Source organism: Dromiciops gliroides, chromosome 1, assembly GCF_019393635.1.
Source record: "Dromiciops gliroides isolate mDroGli1 chromosome 1, mDroGli1.pri, whole genome shotgun sequence".
NCBI classification, from domain to species: Eukaryota; Metazoa; Chordata; class Mammalia; order Microbiotheria; family Microbiotheriidae; genus Dromiciops; species Dromiciops gliroides.
In genome coordinates, this window is record NC_057861.1 from 403,886,620 (window position 1) to 403,906,841 (window position 20,222).

At 37.5% G+C, this 20,222-nt stretch overlaps 1 long non-coding RNA gene across 1 annotated transcript in view; it reads left to right on the forward strand.

The window, feature by feature from the left end:
- Positions 1–13,278, forward strand: part of LOC122735333 — a 33,133-nt gene extending 19,855 nt beyond the window's left edge. Inside the window, exon 4 of the long non-coding RNA XR_006354121.1 lies at positions 11,743–13,278. This is a non-coding gene — a long non-coding RNA (uncharacterized LOC122735333). The remainder of the gene's footprint in view (positions 1–11,742) is intronic.
- Positions 13,279–20,222: the final 6,944 nt, after the last annotated feature.

A 20,222-nucleotide genomic window follows, 5' to 3' on the forward strand; every position in this document is an offset into this window, starting at 1 on the left:
GTGTGTGTATGTATGTATGTGTATTTGTTTGTTGTCTCCTTCATTATATTATGAGCTCCTTGATGGCACAAACTGTTATTTGCCTCTTTATGTATACCCAGTGCTTAGTCTAGTGCCTGATACCTGGAAAGCACTTAATAAATGCTTATTGAACGATAGACATAAATGTGTATTTGTAAACATATATTTATTGTGCACATATGTATTGTGGTAAAAATTATTGGAGTTTAGCTGACTCATTTGGGAGGGGTCACACCTGTCCCACCCTGAAGTTACATATGCTACTGAGGTCAGAAGGAGAAACCTCTCCAAAGGCAGTTTTTGAAGGACCTCCCCTTTTGGGGGAGGAAGATTGAATGCTCCCTGAGGGAGTCTGAGTCACTTCCAGAACAGTGGGCTTCTCTTCTCTCTCTTCTGTCCTTTTTGGTGGTGCTAGCAACTAGCAGACGTCCCAGGTGTGGTGAGTGAACACAAAAGCCCTTCATTCCTTTGAATTAGCTTAATTGGAAATGAGCTGGGGATTGTATAGACTTAGGTTAGAGCTAGGAGAATTTATCTGTATTTCTTTTTCCCTATTTCCTTATCTTTGATTTTTATTAATTTCACCTTTGTTGTTTAATTAATTGCCAAGTAATAAAATCTGATCCTTTTGTGGAAAAGAAGCTATAAGGCTCCTTTCTTATTGGCCTGGGAGAAATATCTAAAAAGGCAGTTCAGAGGGGAGGGAGCTTTGAACCTAGAGGTCCCTCATTATTTCCAGGACCCCAATAGTTTGGTGAGTCACTAAATTAACTCTCCATATATTAAATTTGGCCCCCACAGTATATAATATATCTAAAAATACCAGAGGTCTGATTTCATCAGTATGGGAAATTATCTCTACCAAGTCACATATTGTATCCTGTCTTTAACCTAATAAATTAGCTTTAGACAGTTCCCTAAGTCTTAAAGTATTAATTGACTTATCCATGGTCACATAGCTAGTAAGAGTCAATGACAGGCTTACTTCAAGCCCAGTCTTATATGCAGGAGGTCATGTGACATGCATGTCTATTAGGAGCACATATTTAGACTTTCAAGGGACCTTAGAGGTCATCTAGTCCAATCTCTTCAATTTGTAGATGAAGAAAATGTTATAGGAGGCATATGTTTATGTATAATAATGCCAAATAAAAGAAAACTTAGGCATATCCTATTTAGTGACGGAAAATGAAAGAGGAGGCTTAATTATAAAATATTCTTTATGTAGAATAATGGATTAAATTTTTCACCACATCCTTAATGTTAGGCTATTAAAATAAATATAACCAAGTTGTGCAACAAATACTTTAAATTATTTTAAATACAACTACTTATTTTCTGTACTACTTCAAAAAGGTTTCTTGGTTTGCTCTTATTTTCTGAATCTAAGACCTCAGTTCTCCTGCTATCTTGTGGCTGTAAATTGAAACAGCATATGCTATTTTCAGTTGTCAGGACTTCAAAATTAGATGCTGCAGAGTAAGTCTATATTAGAGGAGGAGAGGCAGTGTAGCATAGTGGATAGAGAGCCAGCCCACCAGGCATGTGGATACTATTCATGTCCCACCTCTGATGCATACTGATCAAACTGAGCAAGTCATTTAACCTCTCACTGTCCCAGGTGACACTCTATCTGACATTATAGATTGCAGATCCATTACTGTTCTGCATTGGTAAAGGGAGTTTCTTCTTCAGAAGCTCCTAATACTGATAAAATCACAAGTCCAAACAAACAAAAATCTCTCTCTATCTCAATTCTTTTCTTCAACGTCCATATCCATTTACCTGTCATCAGATCCATCAGGTTCCTTGAGAGAACACAATCTTAATTAAAATGTCTGTGGCTTATTCAGTCTCTCTCAACCATTAAATGATGCCTGGAAATTTCAGACACTTAGGGAGTTACAGTATCTCCTGAAGCCTAGTACAGAGCCTGGCACATACTATATTCTTACTAAGTGCCTGGTGGTTGATTACTGATTATATTTTTCACTAGTTCCTCAGGTGTGTGTAGCTTAGGAATCCTCTCCATTCCTTGCACCCTTCTCCCCCTAGCTGAGTGTTGCCTGATCTAAAACGGGCTTTGGGTGTTCTTCCATTTTCAGCCCATGGAGGATCAGATACATTTGTACTTGATTGATTCCCTGCCCCCATAAAATAAAGGACATGTAAAAATACTTTGTTATTTTCCCAAAAGGAAATCTACCCCCTCCACTACCCCTCCCCCAACAGGGAAAATGCCACTTTGTTTCATGTTGACAATAATAATTTTTTTTTTACTTAAAAAATAAAATGGGTTGATGCCATAGGTTTGAAACCATTCCTTGTCTATATTGACACAGACTATACAATGACTGTTCTTACATTTCCCAGACAAGTTGATGCTCACAATAGAGGAGTAGGGGTAGGAGTGGGGTTGGGGCGGGAGAGTTTAAAAGATCACCCAGGGTGAAAATTTCAGAGCTGGGATTAGATCAAGGTCTGTGCATAATACAGCCCTTTCTTCTTCCTTTTGGGAGCAACCACACCTCTTCAAGTTCTTTAAAGTTACACTACATTCTTTCTTGTATTCTTTAAGTCTTAGCTTGGCTGCCATAAGGAATAGCAAGGGATCACACTAGAGAGACTTGCCAGACCTAAGATGGACATCTGCTCTTCCCTCCCACCATTGGTTTTGATATTCTCTCTCCTTAAAGCTTTCCATTTCCTTCGACAGATGCTCAGGATATTACTGCTGTCCAACAGGCTTCTGTCCACTTAATGAATGTCAGGTGTGTAAGTCAGAGAGTAGTCACAATGCCTCATTATTTATCACTTCCTCATCCAGGATATTGTGTTGGGTTTTTTTGTTTGTTTGTTATTTTTTGTTTTTTATTTTTATTTTTTGCTTAAAGCACATGTATTTACTCCTATGTCAATAACTTCTTTATGCTATATGCTCACGGGATCTTAGGATCATGGAATTAGAGATAGGAGGGACTTTGTCTTTAAAGGCAAAATGAAAGTTCTTTCTGAAACCCAACTTGGCTTTTCTTACTCCAGACATTGCTTTTCCCCCTCTCAGTGTACACACCCTGGGTTGGAGGTCTGTGGTACACTTTTTTTTTTAACACATCCCAGATTTTAGGGTCAGTCCAGGACATGGGAGTGGTGGGACCTTGACTGAAGTGATTTGTGCACCTCATGTCTTCCCTTTGTGACACAAATCCCCTGTGTGGTTCAAGGCCCTTCTGTGGCCTGTCCTCTTCAGGTGCACTGCAGCTGATTTATTTGAGCTTACTTTGTGGACTGTTTGGCTAATGAGATAAAACAGGAAAATATATTTGGGGATGTGTGCTTTTCTAAGGTTGAATACATATATTCAACCTGTTGCCACAAGGATCAGTAGTTGAACAAAGACTCAGTTCTTAAAAAAGGGGTCATTGTAAACTGAAGCAAGGGTCCTTTGAGAGGAATGCCAAGGGTTTGATGAAGGTTTGGCTTTCCCTTTTTCAGGAAATATTCTACTCCCATGACCAGGGTTTTCTGTACTATTGAATTCCTGTCATGGAAGAGAAAAGAAAAGTGGATATCATGCTGGACTTGGAGTCAGAAGGACTGGGGCTTGAATTCTACCTCAGACAGTTACTGTGTGATTCTGGTTTAGCCTCAGTTTTCTCATCTGTAGATTGTGGATCATAAAAATACTATTTGCAGGGTTATTGTTGGGATCAAATGAGATAATGCATGTAAAAGCATTCTGTAACCCTTTAAGGGATATGTACAAGTGGGCTTCTCTGTGCTTATTAATAATCTTCTGTGCCTACAGCAGCCTCAAAGGAAGTCAGATTTTGGTTTTCTGTCTATTGGTCAGCACAGTTAAGGAGGGAAAAACCTGTCTTAGAGACAGAAGTTCTGTCCAAATTTCACTCTTCCACTTCATAGTCGTATGGCTTTGGACAAATCACTTTACTGCTTTAAATCTTTGTTTTCTCCTTTCTGAACAATGAGGATAACAATATAGGCATTGTCAACTTCATAGGGGTATTGTGAAGACAGAATGAAATAATTGTTCCAAAATTGTTTTCCTCTTCTCTTTTTGGTTGATTTATATAATAGAAATTTATAAGGATCCATAGATGAATAGCAACATAAACAACATACCTTATTTATTTTGTTGATGCCTGTGCTAGCAAGCGTTACATTTGTTCACAATGATTGCAGGTGGTCGGCAGAATTTTTTTCTTTTTAAAAATGTTTCTTTTTAATTTGTGGCATTAAAAGCATTTCCATAACATGACTGCAAATGAAACTATAACTCTACTATGGACAACTTGCTATTTCTTTCAAATATACAAGAAAATTATCATGTAATTTTTTTCTTTCTTCCCTCCCTCCCTCCTTATCCTAAAAATGGCTACCATTAGAGTGAAAGAGGTAGGCATATCTTTATCCTTCTCTCTCTCTCTCTCTCTCTCTCTCTCTCTCTCTCTCTCTCTCTCTCTTTCTCTCTCTCTCAATCGCTCCCCCTCCCTCTCGCTTGATCATCTCGATGTATCTCTTTCTGTCTCTATCTCTGTCTCTGTCTCCGTCTCTGTCTCTGTCTCTTTCTAACTCTATCTCTACCTCTATCTCCATCTGTCTCTATCCATCTCACCTACTGTCAGTGCATCAGATTTCTGTAAGAAGGAAGGATTTATATGACAAAAGTAGGAGTTCACCTATAATTTGGATTCTTTGAGCACCTCAAGGGAATTTTGCAATGCTTGGGGTTTATTAGGATTTATTCTGGCAAATGGCTTCTGCATTTCATGCTGGTCATTTTAATGTGATTTGCAATGACTGTCTATATTTCTGACTTCTATTGAATTGGAAAGATGTCTGGCAGAAGCTATTTGATGTACAGGAGGACATAAGCCTCATTAAGCCCTCTTTTTCTAAAAGCAGGAAGACACATTTCTCCAAGTAGAAACAAATGTGAACACCAGGAGTCCAGGATTGAGTTTGTAACCCAGAACCTACAATTTCAAAAGTTCCTTTTGGATTGGCTCCACTGTTGCCTAGGAAGTACTGAGAAATGAAAGAAATCATCATCTTCATATTGTAAGAATAAATAGTTATCAATTCAAAATTTATATTTAATATTTACTATCTGTTTAATCTTAACTTCCAGGAAAGGGCATTAAACTCTGAAATTCTCTGTCCAGCACTTTTTTTCCTACAGAATTTGAAATGATAGCTGGTCTGGCATTAGTTTTAAAAAATCCTAGCTTTGCTGTTTATTTTACATAAATTCATGTCTTCCATTCTCTACTCTGAATACAGTAGTGTAGTGGACAGTTATCAGGTCAGTGAAAGACTTGCCAAAGTTACATATGCTTGGAAAGAGTATCGAAAACTCAAACAAAAATTTTTGTCTTAATTCAAAACCATAGAATGTTTTGGGAAAGTATATAAAATGAGCATCAGGAAAGACAAAGGATTTCTTCCTGGTTTCCCGCTGGGGTGGGACTGTCAAATCCTTAATCTATGATGACATCATTAAAATAGGGTTAAGGTGTAGGAGGAATAAACTGGGGGGAGGGAGAAGGGGAGAGATGGTCTGGGGAGGGGTAGTTCACATGAAGGAAGCAAGAAAAAAGCTTATGGAGGAGAGTAGAAGAGGGGGAAGGAGTTGGGGAGTGAGTGAACTTTAATATCATTAGAATTGGCTCAAAGAAGGACTATCATACATACTCAAAAAGGTATAGTAATATATTTTTGCCCTGAGGGGAGGTGGGGAGGGAGAAAAGGGGAGGGGGGAAGAAGGGAAGGAGGAAAGGGCAGATTGGGGGAGAGAGCAGTAAAAAGCAAAACACTTTCAAGGAAGATGAAGATGTTTTCCATTACTGCACCAGTATGACATATTGAATTGCTTGATTTCATAGGGAGAGTTGAGGAGGGAGGGAGGAAGAAAAACTTAGAACATAGAATTAGCTCAGGGACCCTGATCTTATTGGAGTGGGCTCATGGAGGGAATAGATCTCATACCCAATTGGAAGAAGCAATCTATTTAACTCTGCAGGAAAATAGGAGGGGAAGAGGAGAAGGAGGGAAGGGTGAAAAAAGGGAGTGCAGAGTGAGGGAGAATAGTCAGAAATAAAACACTTCTGAGGAGGAATAGGTAAAAAAGAAGATAGAGTAAATGTCATGGGAAGGGAGCGGGATGGAGGGAAATAGTTATGATAATTGATTATAATGGCAAAACGTATAGTACCTACTTTGCTGGGCTTTTATGAAGAAAATTCTCTGTCAAGCTTAAGGTACTATATACAGGTTATGATGAACAGGATACTATCAGGAAAACCTGGAAAGACCTACATGAACTGAAGCAGAGTGAAATGTACTGTATACAAAATAACAGCAAAAGTGGGGGATGATCTGCTGGGAAGCATGTGGTTATTTTCAGCAAGGCAATGATCCAATATAACCCTGAAAGACTTATGAAGATTGCAGCCCATCTGCAGAGAAAGAACTGATAGTATCTGAAAACAGATGGAAACACATTTAAATTTCTTTTTCTTTTCCTCTTTGACAATTCCTTAATCTGAAGTTTTGGGGTTTTTTTGACTGTTTTCTCTCACAACTAGCTAATATGGGAATTTTTCCATGACTACTCATGTATAACTTATTTTGAATTTCTTGAGTTCTTGTGGGTGAGGGGTGCAAATGGAGGGGGTGAAGAGAAGTTGGAACTCAAAGTTTTAAAAAAAATTGATGTTAAAATTTTGTTTTTCCATATATTTTGGGAAATAAAATTCTATTAAAAAAGAAAGAGGAGCTAACAAATTAAATTATACTTCAATCTGTAAAAAAAATAAAAATAAAAGACAAAGGGAGATTCCAAAAGGTGGAAAAGGAAAAGTATGCTAAAATGACAAAATGATTTTTCTAGGAGCAAAAGTTAGAATTCTCTTCTCCAGAGAGAGATAACAACTCTCTGAAATCATGAAATATATGGATAGGGTGATATGCATTAATGTCTGCCTTTGATGCCTTATCATTTTGTAAAGATTATGTTGGCCATGACGCTGAAACAAGAGCCCTGATAGGTCCTACCAAACCTGAAAAGTTTTGAGTATGGACTTATCACAGATGGTGTGTCCGTTATCTGAGGCAAACACTTAGCACAGGGACTGACACATAGCAGGTATTTAATAAATGCTAATTGACTGACTTGTATCTTAAAGGTAAAATGAAAGTCAGAAATAGAGATGGCCAGTCAGTATAAAGTTCCTTTAAAATCTCTGGTACATGTTTTAAGGGAGAGTGCAATTCAAAGGGTTTAATAAATAATAAATAAGGATTTAATAAATAAGTTGAATACCTCTGGAAATGACTATGATTTAAACACAAAGGATATTAAAATGCAATTTGAAAAGCAATGTGGTATAGTGGGTTTAGCGTTGAATTCAGAGTCAAGAAGAGCTGGGTTCAATTCTTGCCTCAGGCACTTATCCTAGTCAAATTATTTAACCTCTTTGGGCCTCAGTTTCCTCATCTGATGAAGGTAAAATGAGGGATTTGTGCTCAATAACTTCTAAGGTCCATTGAAATTCTAAACCTTTGGTGCTTTTAAAGTAAGTAAAATAAGTGGTATGAAATCTAAAATATTTTCCACTAAAAATTATTATTTTGGATTATAGGAACCCCCAAAGAAACTCTATAAAGTTGCAAAATTGCTATGACTTACATCAGCAGAAAGAATAGTCATGGATATTTCACCAAATCCCAGCATATTAGAATTAGGGGAGTTGATGCTTGAAGTCAAAGCTATCTTTAAATCAACTGAAGAGACTATTGCTTTATATAAAACATAATAAACACACTAAACAAGGGACAAATAATGTAGTAATCATGCAGGCTAACAATATAAATAGGTTCATGAAAGGTTGAGATTAATTTGTGGAAGCTAGGGATTTCAGTGAGAAGGGGGAAGTTCCCCTTTCTAATAACTGGAGATGATACATGACAGAAAATTGTCATGTTCTCACCTATAAATATTCCTTAGTTTAACTATCAGCAACAGATCAGGAAGGATGGGGAACTGGTTTGGCCTAGTGTGGTGCTTATAATCTCAATATTTTTACTTGTGCTCCTCTGTACTGGCAAGCATAATGAAGATTGGAAGAAAATGACCATATCCCCAGAAAGACTTTTCTGTATTCCAGATTCTACTGTTATGCTCTTCTTTATTTTCCCAGTACTCCTTGAATCCTCAATACCTTAAAATGCCTTGTGTATACTACAGACACATTCCCAGAAAATTTGTGATTTCATCAGTTTAGGGAGGTAGATAGGTGGCATAGTGGATGGATTGTTGGAACTGGGCACAGGAAGACATGAGATATTGTTCTGCTTCAGACACTAACTGTGTGACCCCAGGCAATTCACTTAATCTTTTTTGAACCTCAGTTTCTTCCTCTGTAAAATGGGAATATCATAAAACCTACACCACAGGGTTGTTGTGAGTATCAAATAAAATATTTAATTCACTTGGCTATTACTGTTATGGAACTCTGGATATAGAAACTTCCTCTTCTCAGGAACTCAACTTTGACTTAGTAGGCTAATCTTAGGACATTGAATGAGATACAAAAGAGCTGAACATCTTTCCAAGATAGATTAGATGGATAGATAGATAAATATATAGATAGATGGATAGATATAGATAGATAGATAGTAGGTGGTAGGTAGTAGATAGATAGTCAGACAAGGTATACTATGTACCAGACACTGTGTTAAGTGCTTAGGACATACATATATGTAAGCAAGGTAGTCCCTGTCTTCAAAAAACTTATATTCTAAGTGGTAAAGACTACTGGAAAGGGATGAAGCTTGTGAGGTAGAGACCTGTATCTGGGCAAGGTAAGGTGAAAGCTTGCCTATCAGAGTATAGGGTGGTTGCAGAGAGATTCCAAGGATATTGGTAGGCAGGAAGTAGGGATGGTGGCCTGAGTGAAGAAGGAATGGTGTGAATGCTAAAGGCAGGATTTGGATCTAGGTCTCTGCCTAGGTCTTATGCTTCTTCTCATATCTTGTCCCTAACCCATTACCCTAAACATTATGCAACACTATCTCTTTAGCATGTAGAAAGCTTTTAATAAATATTTGTTAAAAATATTCCAATGAGTTTGTAAAAAGATGAGCACACCAACACACTTTTCTTGGAGCTGTGAATTGGTCTAACAACTCTGGAAAACCATTTGGAATTATGTCAAGTATGTGATTAAAATATCTATATCCCTTTGATCACAAAATTTCTCTGCTGATCTTGTACTCCAAGGAAGTCAGTGATCAAAAGAGATTCCATATAAACTGAACTATTAGTAGCAATACTTTAATAATAGCTAAGAATTAGAAACAAAGTAGATGCCTATTACTTGAAAGATGGCTAAAGAAATAGCACAAGCATATAATGGGATATTACTGTGTTTTAAGAAATGATGATGGGCAAAGGATATGAATGGGCAGTTTTTGAAAAAGATGCTCTAAATCACTACTGATTAGATAAATGCAAATTGAAACAACTCTGAGGTACCACTTCACACCTATCAGATTGGCTAATATGACAAAAAGGAAAAATAATAAATGTTGGAGAAGCCGTGGAAAATTGGAACACTAATGCATTGTTGGTGGAGCTGTGAACTGATCCAACCATTCTGGAGAGCAATTTGTAACTATACCCTAAGGGCTATAAAACTATGCATACCCTTTGACCCAGCAATATTACTCTTAGGTCTTTATCCCAAAGAGATCATAAAAAGGGAAAAAGGGCCCATATGTACAAAAATATTTATAGCTGCTCTTTTTGTGGTAGCAAAGAATTGGAAATTGAGAGGATTTCCATCAGTTGGGGAATGACTAACCAAGTTGTGGTATATGAATGTAATAGAATACTATTGTGCTGTAAGAAATGATGAGCAGGCAGATTCTTCCAACAGCCATGAAGATATATGAACCAGGTCCTATGGTATGCTTAAAGCTTGGTCAGGCATCAAAGACACTAAAGTCATCCGCTGCATCCCACTGGGCCATTGCCAGTCATCTTGACTTTTTTCTTGCCACTGGACTTGATGACTTAGGAAAAGAGTGAGGCTGATGATTTTGAGTATTCAGCCTCACTTAAATCCAATTCACATGCAAGTCAAGATATCACCTATAATGTCACCGGTCCTCTTTGAAATGAAGAAGGAACAAGAGTGTTATTATGAGAAAGTCACTAAATCTTTCATTGCCCCTTGAGAGGTTACAAATGAGTAGCCAATCTCTATCAGAGGAGGGAGTTACCTCATAAGGAGTTTCTTGCATTGAAAAAATTACAGGCTCAACTCTGTTCCCAGCTTCCAAATCTATATGGCATTATATTTGGTTCTAGGGATACAAAGACGAAAAATGTCACCATTACTGCCCTCAAGGAGCTTGCAATCTAAGAATGTCTAATATGAAGTCACATTGTTGTTTATCACTGTGCTGGGCATCTAATAAGTGTTTAATTGATGTCTGACTCTTGCTTACAATACTTTTCTAGTTAATTATGATTCTGAAGGATATACTAACACTTCACCCATACTTGAAACAGGATGGTCATATTCTTTTCATTTCCCTGAAGAGGACAATAGCCTCCATCAGTGACACAGAACCTGAGGATACTGCTAGGGTTTGGATGCATTTGGGCTAAGATTCAAATAACCATAATTCAGCCTAATAGTGAGTGACTACAAAGCTTCTAATTTGACCAAAGATGTGAATTTGAATTGAGAGCTACTCTATACAAAGAGCTTCCCTTATCCCTTGGCTCTTTCAGTTCTTTCTTTCTTTCTTTCTTTCTTTCTTTCTTTCTTTCTTTCTTTCTTTCTTTCTTTCTTTCTTTCTTTCTTTCTTTCTTTCTTTCTTTCCTTGCTTCCTTCCTTTCTTTTTCTTGTTCCTTGCTTCATTTTTTTCTTTCTTTCTGTCTCTTTTTTCTTTTCTTCCTTTTCCTTTCTCTCTCTCTCTCTTTCTCGCTCTTCTCTTCCTTCCCTCATTCTGCTCTTTCTCTCTTTCTTTCACCACAGTATCATTTCAATGTCACAGAAAGCTCTTCCTTCTGAAAATTGTTCTGCAATTTAGTCTCAGAAAGTTCTGTAGGGGCACTGAGAAGTTAAATTACTTGACCAGTGTCATGCAGCCATCATGTCTCAGAGGTGAGACTTGAACCTGTGCTCTCTTTCCACTCCTTATCACACTTTCACATTTTGCTTATTGAAAATTAAACTGATTTCTAGTTGAGAATTGCCTCCTCTTTCCTGTGCTATGCAGAAGTTTATTGGGTTTTATTCTCCAAGTGAATGGGATCCTCACAAACCTTTTCTAGGTCTGAGCACTCAGTTGGTTTTCCCAGGAATTTAAGTAGATTTGTGGGATTCTGACAGAGACCATGAAATGCCTAGTGATGAAAATTGGCATTCTTGGATGTCCTATGAGGCAGTGACTTTATCCAAATTTTGTTTTCTGCTCTAAGGTAGATCAAACAACGAATCAAAGACAATTTCACGGCTTAGAACCCGATCCTACCAATGCGATATCTGCAGAATAAAGCAACTGAATAAAGAATAGTTCAAATGGTGACAAGAGTAGGAAATATCACATAATAAGTAGGGGTTATTGATTGAAAGGTTCATCTTCTCAATGACTACTACATTTTTTTTTTTTTTGCCATAACAGATTGTGATGACTACCAATGATGTCCTAGCTACACTACAGGAAAGACAAAATTACAGATCATCACTGATAAAAGAACCCTCAAAAAACAAAATCTGAAGACTCTGTGGAATGGCTATTTTCTTATTTTATGTCCTGACTTTCCTCAAGTTTACAGAGGAAGTAGAAGAGCATTCAACCCTGTCAAGCATTCTATTCTGAGTTAGGTGAAGAGGCCTGAAGGGTCAAGTATGGCCTTAGAGAAGCAGGGCTCATATTGGTAGGGAGAAGGGAGGTGATTAGTCACTTATTTTTCAGATTTTTAGAGTACCAGGTAGCATGAAAGAAAAGGGTTAGTTAGTGATTGGATCTCAAGATATTTACAGATTTCTCAAAAGAGAGCACTTACTGAAAAATAATAATTTTTCAAATAAGATCTCATTGTGATATCCCATCACTGTGCAGAGGTAACTCTGGGTTGAAAGGCTGAATATAAGGCCCAGCAGGTCAGGCTTTGAGTACAGAACCAGGATTGGAGTATGTTATAATGTGGGGACCAAAGCAACTCATTGGTCAACATTTGGTTATTTATTACGTGATAAACTGATTTCTTTTGTCCCCAAGACAAGGCACAGAAAGATTGTGCTGTGCAATGGTGGGAGGTTGAATGGGATATCCATCCATATTGATTTAACAGCATGGATTCTTGGCCTGTGGAAGAATGATTTATGGGTGTGAAGTATTCAACATGCATCATTTTATATAATCCTCACAAAAATCCTGCTGAGGTGGATAATGCCAAAATTATTAGCTCTATTTTGTAGATGGAGAAGCTGATATTGACAAATGATTTGCCCCAGATTATCCAGTTAGTCAGTGGTGAAGGCAAGAATCTAATCCAGGTCTCTTGATTGCCCTTTCCACTTTACCATATTACCTCTTTTCTTACCAGAAGTAACAGCCTTATTTGGGACTACTTATTCAATTGAATTTAATTCTATTTGACAAACATTTTGCCTGCTGTGTGTCAGGGTATGCTAGGCTCTGGGAATGCAAAGAAAGAAATGGAACAGTCCTTGCCTTCAAGGAGATTTCATTCTATTGAATTCTTCTCTAGCTTTGGGCTTAGGAGGGAAAATTATAAGCATTGATCAAATTGAGGTACTGCCTTGGACTTGAGTTCCCTGGCCAATATTTGCAATATGAGGACATTTTAGAAGAGTAGTCTTAGGGGTGGGGGGACTTGAAGGATAATAGTAAGGAAAATTTTTTATTTAATCATCACAAATTTTGATTCCTATTATCCTCCAAGTCCTTACTCATTTGTAGTCCAGGGAACCTTGCATACTTTATTGCACATTTAAAAAATTCCTCTTCTTACAGTTGTTTTCTTTCTGTTACTCCTTCCTCCTTCTCTTACATATAGATAATATATGGCAGATAAGATAGACAGAGTCAACCAACTGTGTCTTAGCTACTGTAAGACAATAATGGAGTTTTGGGATTCCCAGAGGCCCCTCTTGAGAGAGCCAGGCCTGACCTTTCTTAAGGCCAGCCCAGAGTCAGAAGTTACCTTATTCAAAACCACACCCACTTGAAAGCCTTGTTCCCTCCAGAGGATCTGTTCTCTGGATTCTGACATCAGCATGACGGCACTGAACCACCCTCAAATCCAGTGAATCAATAGATTTGAATGATGCTAGCCAGTTAGCTTTTTTTTTTTTTTTGCGGGGCAATGAGGCGACTTGCCCAGGGTCACACAGCTAATAAGTGTCAAGTGTCTGAGGCTGGATTTGAATTCAGGTCCTCCTGAATCCAGTACCAGTGCTTTATCCACTGTGCCATCTAGGTGCCCTCAGCCAATTAGCTTTAAGCAGTGTGTTAGGGGGGGCTCTGCCCCTTACCTTAGAGAGCTTACACTTGCTGATCTCTCTCTGGCCCAGGAACTTGGTGAGAGCAGACACAGTCCACTAAGGTTCCCCATTTTCTCTTTTCTCTCTCTTCTCTTTCCTAGCTGGGCTTTCCTATCTTTCAGAGCCATGTGTACTCTCTTCACTACTATTTAATATACTTTAACAAATGCTTGATGCCCCCAAACTGGTGCAGTAGCCTCTAATTTCTAAGTAATAAATATATGATAAACCCCAGCTAATTTTCCCTACACTTGGGACAGTAATAGGACACCCCATATAATTTTACTCACCAAACTATATTTTGTGAGATATCCTTCTGCAAAAGATTAAGTCTAAAGAACTAATAAGAAGACATGGAAAGAGTATTGAGAAGATGTTTAAGAATATTAATTTGATACTGTTTAATAAATATATACATTATACAGTGATGTACTGTGGTCACCTTGAATGGGCTTATGAGTGCCAGTGTTAAATTATCACAGTGAGCATTTATGCCTCAGAAATTGACAAACACTTCAAATCAGGGCTTGATTCTTTTTTTATTATCTAGATTTAAGAAAGTGATGAAGAAATTGTTAGTAATACTGATTAAACATTAAAGTAGGCCATGCATACATTTTTTCCCAGGAGAGTCAATTGTTAAACATTTAGCAGCATGCTTTTGCAGACAAATTTACCAACTTATCTGTCTCTCTAAATAGGCACACACACATATATGTACATATATCCTATATACACACAGATCATATACATCTATATGTGTGTATACCCACACAGAGAAGAATGGTATACAACATAGTAGTAGATAGATGGCCTTAAAATAATGGAAGACCTGGGTCTTATTGTACCTTTATCACCCAACTCACATTCCTCCTGTATCAGGGGAACAACTGAGGTATACTTGTTTTAATTGATTCTCATTGTCTTCTCTCTCTTAACTTTCAACCTCCCAATTCAAATTAGCTGATTCAATTGTTATGAAATTGGAGGCTTAAAAATTGTCATCCTTTGTGTGTTCAGTATAAGGCACATCTTCTTGACAAATTTAATGATCTAATCTCATCTATCTCCAAGAATTATTTATTATAATCCACCTAATGTACACATATGTATGTGGGGGATATATACACACAACATATATATGTGTATATATATATATGTATATATACATATAGAGAGAATCTATATATATATTCATGTATATGTTATGTATTATATATAAAATCTATTGTTTTAGAGATTTCAAATTTAGAGAATACTATTGGCTGAAATTCATCTGCTTTATGTGTGCACTTAATTCAATTGCTCCTCTTAGCAGAAGAAGTTAATAACCTAATTCAATAGAAGAAAGCTTGATGGAATTCAGCCATAGCAAGAAGCAGTGGTGTGCTAATTTGGTCATTGTATATAGCCCAGCTTGGTAGCTCCATTTCAAAGGTAGCTCTAGTGGCAAGTCGGGTATGTGGATGTTGAAGAGATGACCTCAGGGGCTGTTTCAGACTGTGAAGACAATTATACCCCCTGTATTCTTTTCCAGAGATAGCACATTCACTCAGTCCTTCTGCAGCCAGAAGCTCACTTAATATAACAAGTAAATTCTGAAAGACGATATAAAGAACACACTATTACCCTTTTACCTTGTTGATCAAATGTACATGGGTACACATTTTAAGGCAATCTTGCAGCTAAATTGTGGGGACAACAAAACCTTACAAAATAGATCATGTTTATAGAATATTTTAAATTGCTTTTGAGTCAGTGCTGGACTTGGTATCAAGAAGACCTGAGTTAAAATCCTGTCCCTTATACTAACCAGCTGTGTGTGTGATCTCATGTAACCTCTTTGTGTGTCAAGTCATTTCCTAGGCTCTATCTCTTACATCATGGCTGGTTTTTAGACTGTCTTGTAAAAAAGAGTCATTGGCCCAGGAGTTTATTGTACTTAAGAAATCTTTTAGGACATGCTTTGAATACTTTTGAGGCTACCTATGATGATCCTGTGAGATAGGAAGTTCGAGTATTATAATTTTATAGATGAGGAAACTGGGGCTCTAAGATGTTCAGAGATATACCAGATAAATGCTTTCAATAGTATTTAAACCTCTTCTTCCACCATTCTGTCTTCTTTGGCAAAAACCATATAAGTATAACCTGAACAGCAGTTTGGGGGTATGCAAATAATTAAAAAATGGTAATTATACTTCTAAGAGAGATGGTGTATAAGAGTGGGTAGAAAATCTGGTCTTGAAGTCAAGATCTGAATTCAACATCCACTTCTGATACATTCTTGCTGTTTCACTTTGGGCAAGTCATTACCCCCACGCACCTCTGTAAGACTATAAATTACATGTCTGTGCAAGTAGAGGGATAGTCCTTACCCAGAGAGCCCTATATTAATGAAATCACAAATTTGTGCCCCCAAACTCATATATCAAAATAAGTGGTAAGCAAATTTTGATTTGTGAGTTCATATCTGGAAGTCTGTTCTTGCTTTGACAGGTGAAAATTGGAGAGAGAGAAATTTGATGTGATTTATTTTGGAACAGGAAAATGAAGTGTTTGCTTATCTTAGCAAGGGAAAGGAGAACTGGAAGGGAGGGAATAATCACATATATAGTGCCTACTATGTGCCAGAAACTGTGCTAAGTATGTTTTTTTTTGAGGCAATTGGGGTTAAATGACTTGCCCAGGGTCACACAGCTAGTAGTGTGTTAGGTGTCTGAGGCCAGATTTGAACTCAGGTACTCCTGACTCCAGGGCCAGTGCTCTATCTACTGTGCCACCTAGCTGCCCCCTGTGCTAAGTACTTTTTAACAAATATTATCTCATTTAATCCTTGCAACAACCCTGGGAAGTAGGTGCTATTATCATTCCCCATTTTACAGATGAGTAAATTTAGGCAAACAGAGGTTAAGTGACTTGTGCAGGGTTGCACAGTTAATAAGTAGCTAAGGCTACTTCCTTGAATTCAGGTCTTCCTGACTCCAAGCCCAGTGTTCTATCTATTGTGCTATCAGCTGCCTCAGCATCTTCAGTTTTTTGTACAATCTCCCCCCTCCCCCCAAAAAGAAGCTGGAACCTAACTATTGTGTAGAATGTATTATTCCTGTTTAGTGACCAACCAGTACTTACACATTATTTTTAAAAGAATTTTTATTGAGCATTTTATTTTTTTTGTCATTGTTTCCAAAACAAAACAAAACATTCCTTCTTACATGAGATACCCATGTATAATTCTCACTCTAATTAATTTTTCCTTTTCTCCTAGATAGAATCATATAGATTTTTCTATATTGTTTCATTTAAAGTAAAATAAACATTTGAATTCATTTTTCTTAACCCCCCCCCAATATTTTACTGTGTACAACCTTTGATCCAACAACACCACTACTAGGCTCTGAAGGAGAGAGTGAGGTTGGTGACTTTGTACACCCCTCCCTCACTTAAATCCAATTTACTGTAAGTCATGACATCACCCCAATGTCATGATCCTCTTTGAGAACAAAGGACAAAAAACAATTAGGTCTGTATCCCAACGAGATTTAAAAAGGCAGAGAGGACTTATTTGTACAAAAATATTTATAGTAGCTCTTTTTTGGCCTAATAATTAGAAATTGAGGGGATGCCCATAAATTGGGGAATGGGTGAACAAGTTGTGGTATATGACTATGATGGAATCTGATTGTACTATAAGAAATGGTAAGCAGGATGGTTACAGAAAAAGCTTTGAAGATTTATTTGTACTCATGCAAAGTGAAGTGAGCAGAACCAGATGAACATTATATACAGTAACAGCAATATTGTATGATGAGTAGCTATGAAAGACAGCTATTCTGATCAAGACAATGGTAGGTACAAGGTAATTCCGAAGGATTTATGATGAAAGATGTTTTTCACATCCAGAAAAAGAATTGATGAAGTCTGAATGCAGATTGGAGAATACTATTTTTACTTTTTGTTTTGTTTTGTTTTGTTTTGTTTCATTTTGTTTTGGTCTGTGTCTTCTTTCACAACATAACTAATATGTAAATATGTTTTGCATGATTGCAAATGTGTAACGTATCAGTTTGATTACTGTCTGAGGGAGGAAGGAGAGAATTTAGAACTCAAAATTTAAAAAAATGAATGTTAAAAATCATTTTTTACATATAATTGGGGAAAATAAAATACTATTATTTTTTAAAATCAAAGCAATGTTATAAAACTAAGCACTGCTTCCTGGAGAAATCTTCAACCTTTTAAGTCTTAATTCTCTCAATCTAGGCCATACGTAAACCCAGGGAGGGAAATCCCTCTGGATTTAGTGTTGTTGTTGGTGGTGGTGTTAGTGGTAGGTCATGTATGGATTCTTAGCCTCTTAAGAGAGAATTATAGATTAAGATATCAGAGACTGGGACTGTTTTTCAATACTACAGGGAAACTCTCTGCTAATGCAGGCTGACACTTTCTCTACAATTTATAGTCTTAGATAGTTGCTTAAAATATGGAGAGATTAAATGTGTAGCTAGCTATCATAAGCAGAACTTGAACCTAGGCCTTTCTAGCTTTGAGGCCTATTCTCTATCCAGGGGTATGCTGGAGCCCCCTCAAAGTGACTCAGGAGAACTGACTGTTAAATTTTCAGTGTGAGCATTTACATCTTGGAAATCGGTAAATGCTACAAATCAGGTATTGATTTATTGTTTTGTTGATTGTTGAGATTGATTAAAGTGATGGAGAAAAACATTGATAATGTAAAATAAACTTAAAAGTCTGTTCTGTCATTTTTGGGGGGGAGTGCAATTCATAGATGTAAGAACAGTTTTTCTCTCCTACATGGTACAGACTAATAAAAACTGATCAGAATAATGATCCTAGTTGTCAAACTTCTTTTCACCTGCTTAGACAAATTGGCTTTATGCCAATACATTTCCAGAGCATACCCACTGCTCTAACTGAGGGCAGAGGGCCCTGCCACCCTCGACAACACTGTGAACATGGAACCTCAGAGGTAGAAGAGCTTCCACCACTTCTGCATCTGCTTGTGTTTCATGCCTCTCAACCAGGGGTCAGGATACCTTTTCCCATGGTACTTAACTTATTTCTTTCTACTGGTGACATTTTTATTCATTTAATTCCTTTGGGCCTTAGGTTCCTTAACTGTAAAATGAAGTAGTTGGATTAGATCAGGGGATCTTAACTGTGTGTGTGTGTGTGTGTGTGTGTGTGTGTGTGTGTGTGTGTGTGTGTTATGGATTCCTTTGGAAGTCCAGTAAGTCCTATGGATCTTTCTGAGAATGTTTTTATTTGTTTAAATTTCAAAAAAATATTTATTTATTTATTTTTTTGTGGGGCAATGGGGGTTAAGTGACTTGCCCAGGGTCACACAGCTAGTATGTGTCAAGTGTCTGAGGCCGGACTTGAACTCAGGTACTCCTGAATCCAGGGCTGGTGCTTTATCCACTGTGCCACCTAGCTGCCCCCTGAGAATGTTTTTAAATGCATAAAATAAAAGACACAGTATTACAGAGGAAGTCAGTTATGTTGAAATATATTATAAAAGTCTTTTTTTAAGCTCTTATACATCACGTTAAGAATTTCTTTGTTATATGATTGAATGACTGGATAAAAACACATTTATTATACACTTACTATATGCTAGATACTGTGTTAATTTATAGGGTTGCAAATACAAGCAAGCAAGACAGTTCCTCCCCTGAAAGAACTTAGATTTTAAAGGGGAAAGAAAACATGTAGAGGAAAGGGAGGGAGAGGGTAAAGACAGATGGGATAGGAAGTCATGTTTTGGAAACGGAGAGAAAGTGACATGGTTCATGATAATGTACGGTGAGAATGTTCATCTCAGAGCCCAAGGTTCCAAAGGAAGTGTTCAAGTCCCGGTGGGCAGGGGATGAAGTGGATGACCAAAGTACAGCTCTGGAAATACTTGGGAAGTTTAAATGACGACAATATTCTAGCTCTAATTTTTATATTTTATATTTTCCTACCTTCCTTTTTTCCTTCTTTCCTTCCTTCCTTCCTTCCTTCTTTCCTCCCTCCCTTCCTTTTTCCTTCCTCCCTCCCTTCCTTCCTTCCTTCCTTCTTTCCTCCCTCCCTCCCTTCCTTTTTCCTTCCTCCCTCCCTTCCTTCCTTTCTTCCTTCCTCCCTTCCTCTCTTTCTGTCTGTTTCTTTCTCGCTGTTTCTGTCTCTCTTTGTTTCTCTCCCTGTCTCTGTCTTTCTCTGTTTCTCTCTCTGTTTCTGTCTCTGTCTCTGTCTCTCTCTGTCTCTCTGTCTCTCCGTCTCTCTCTGTCTCTCTCTGTCTCTCTCTGTCTCTCTGTCTCTGTCTCTGTCTCTGTCTCTGTCTCTCTCTCTCTCTCTCTCTGCCTGGAGGACAATCCTATCAATTGAGGAATAGCTTAACAGATTGTAGTATATGAATGTGATAGAGTACTATTATACTATAAAACTGAGGAAACTGATGATTAAAATGAGACGGCGAAAGATTAGTATGAAGTGATAGAACATGAAGAAAGCATTGAGCATGAAGAAAGCAGACCCAAAAGACCACTCTATATACTATAAAATCAAAATTTTAAAAACAAATAGTTTGGG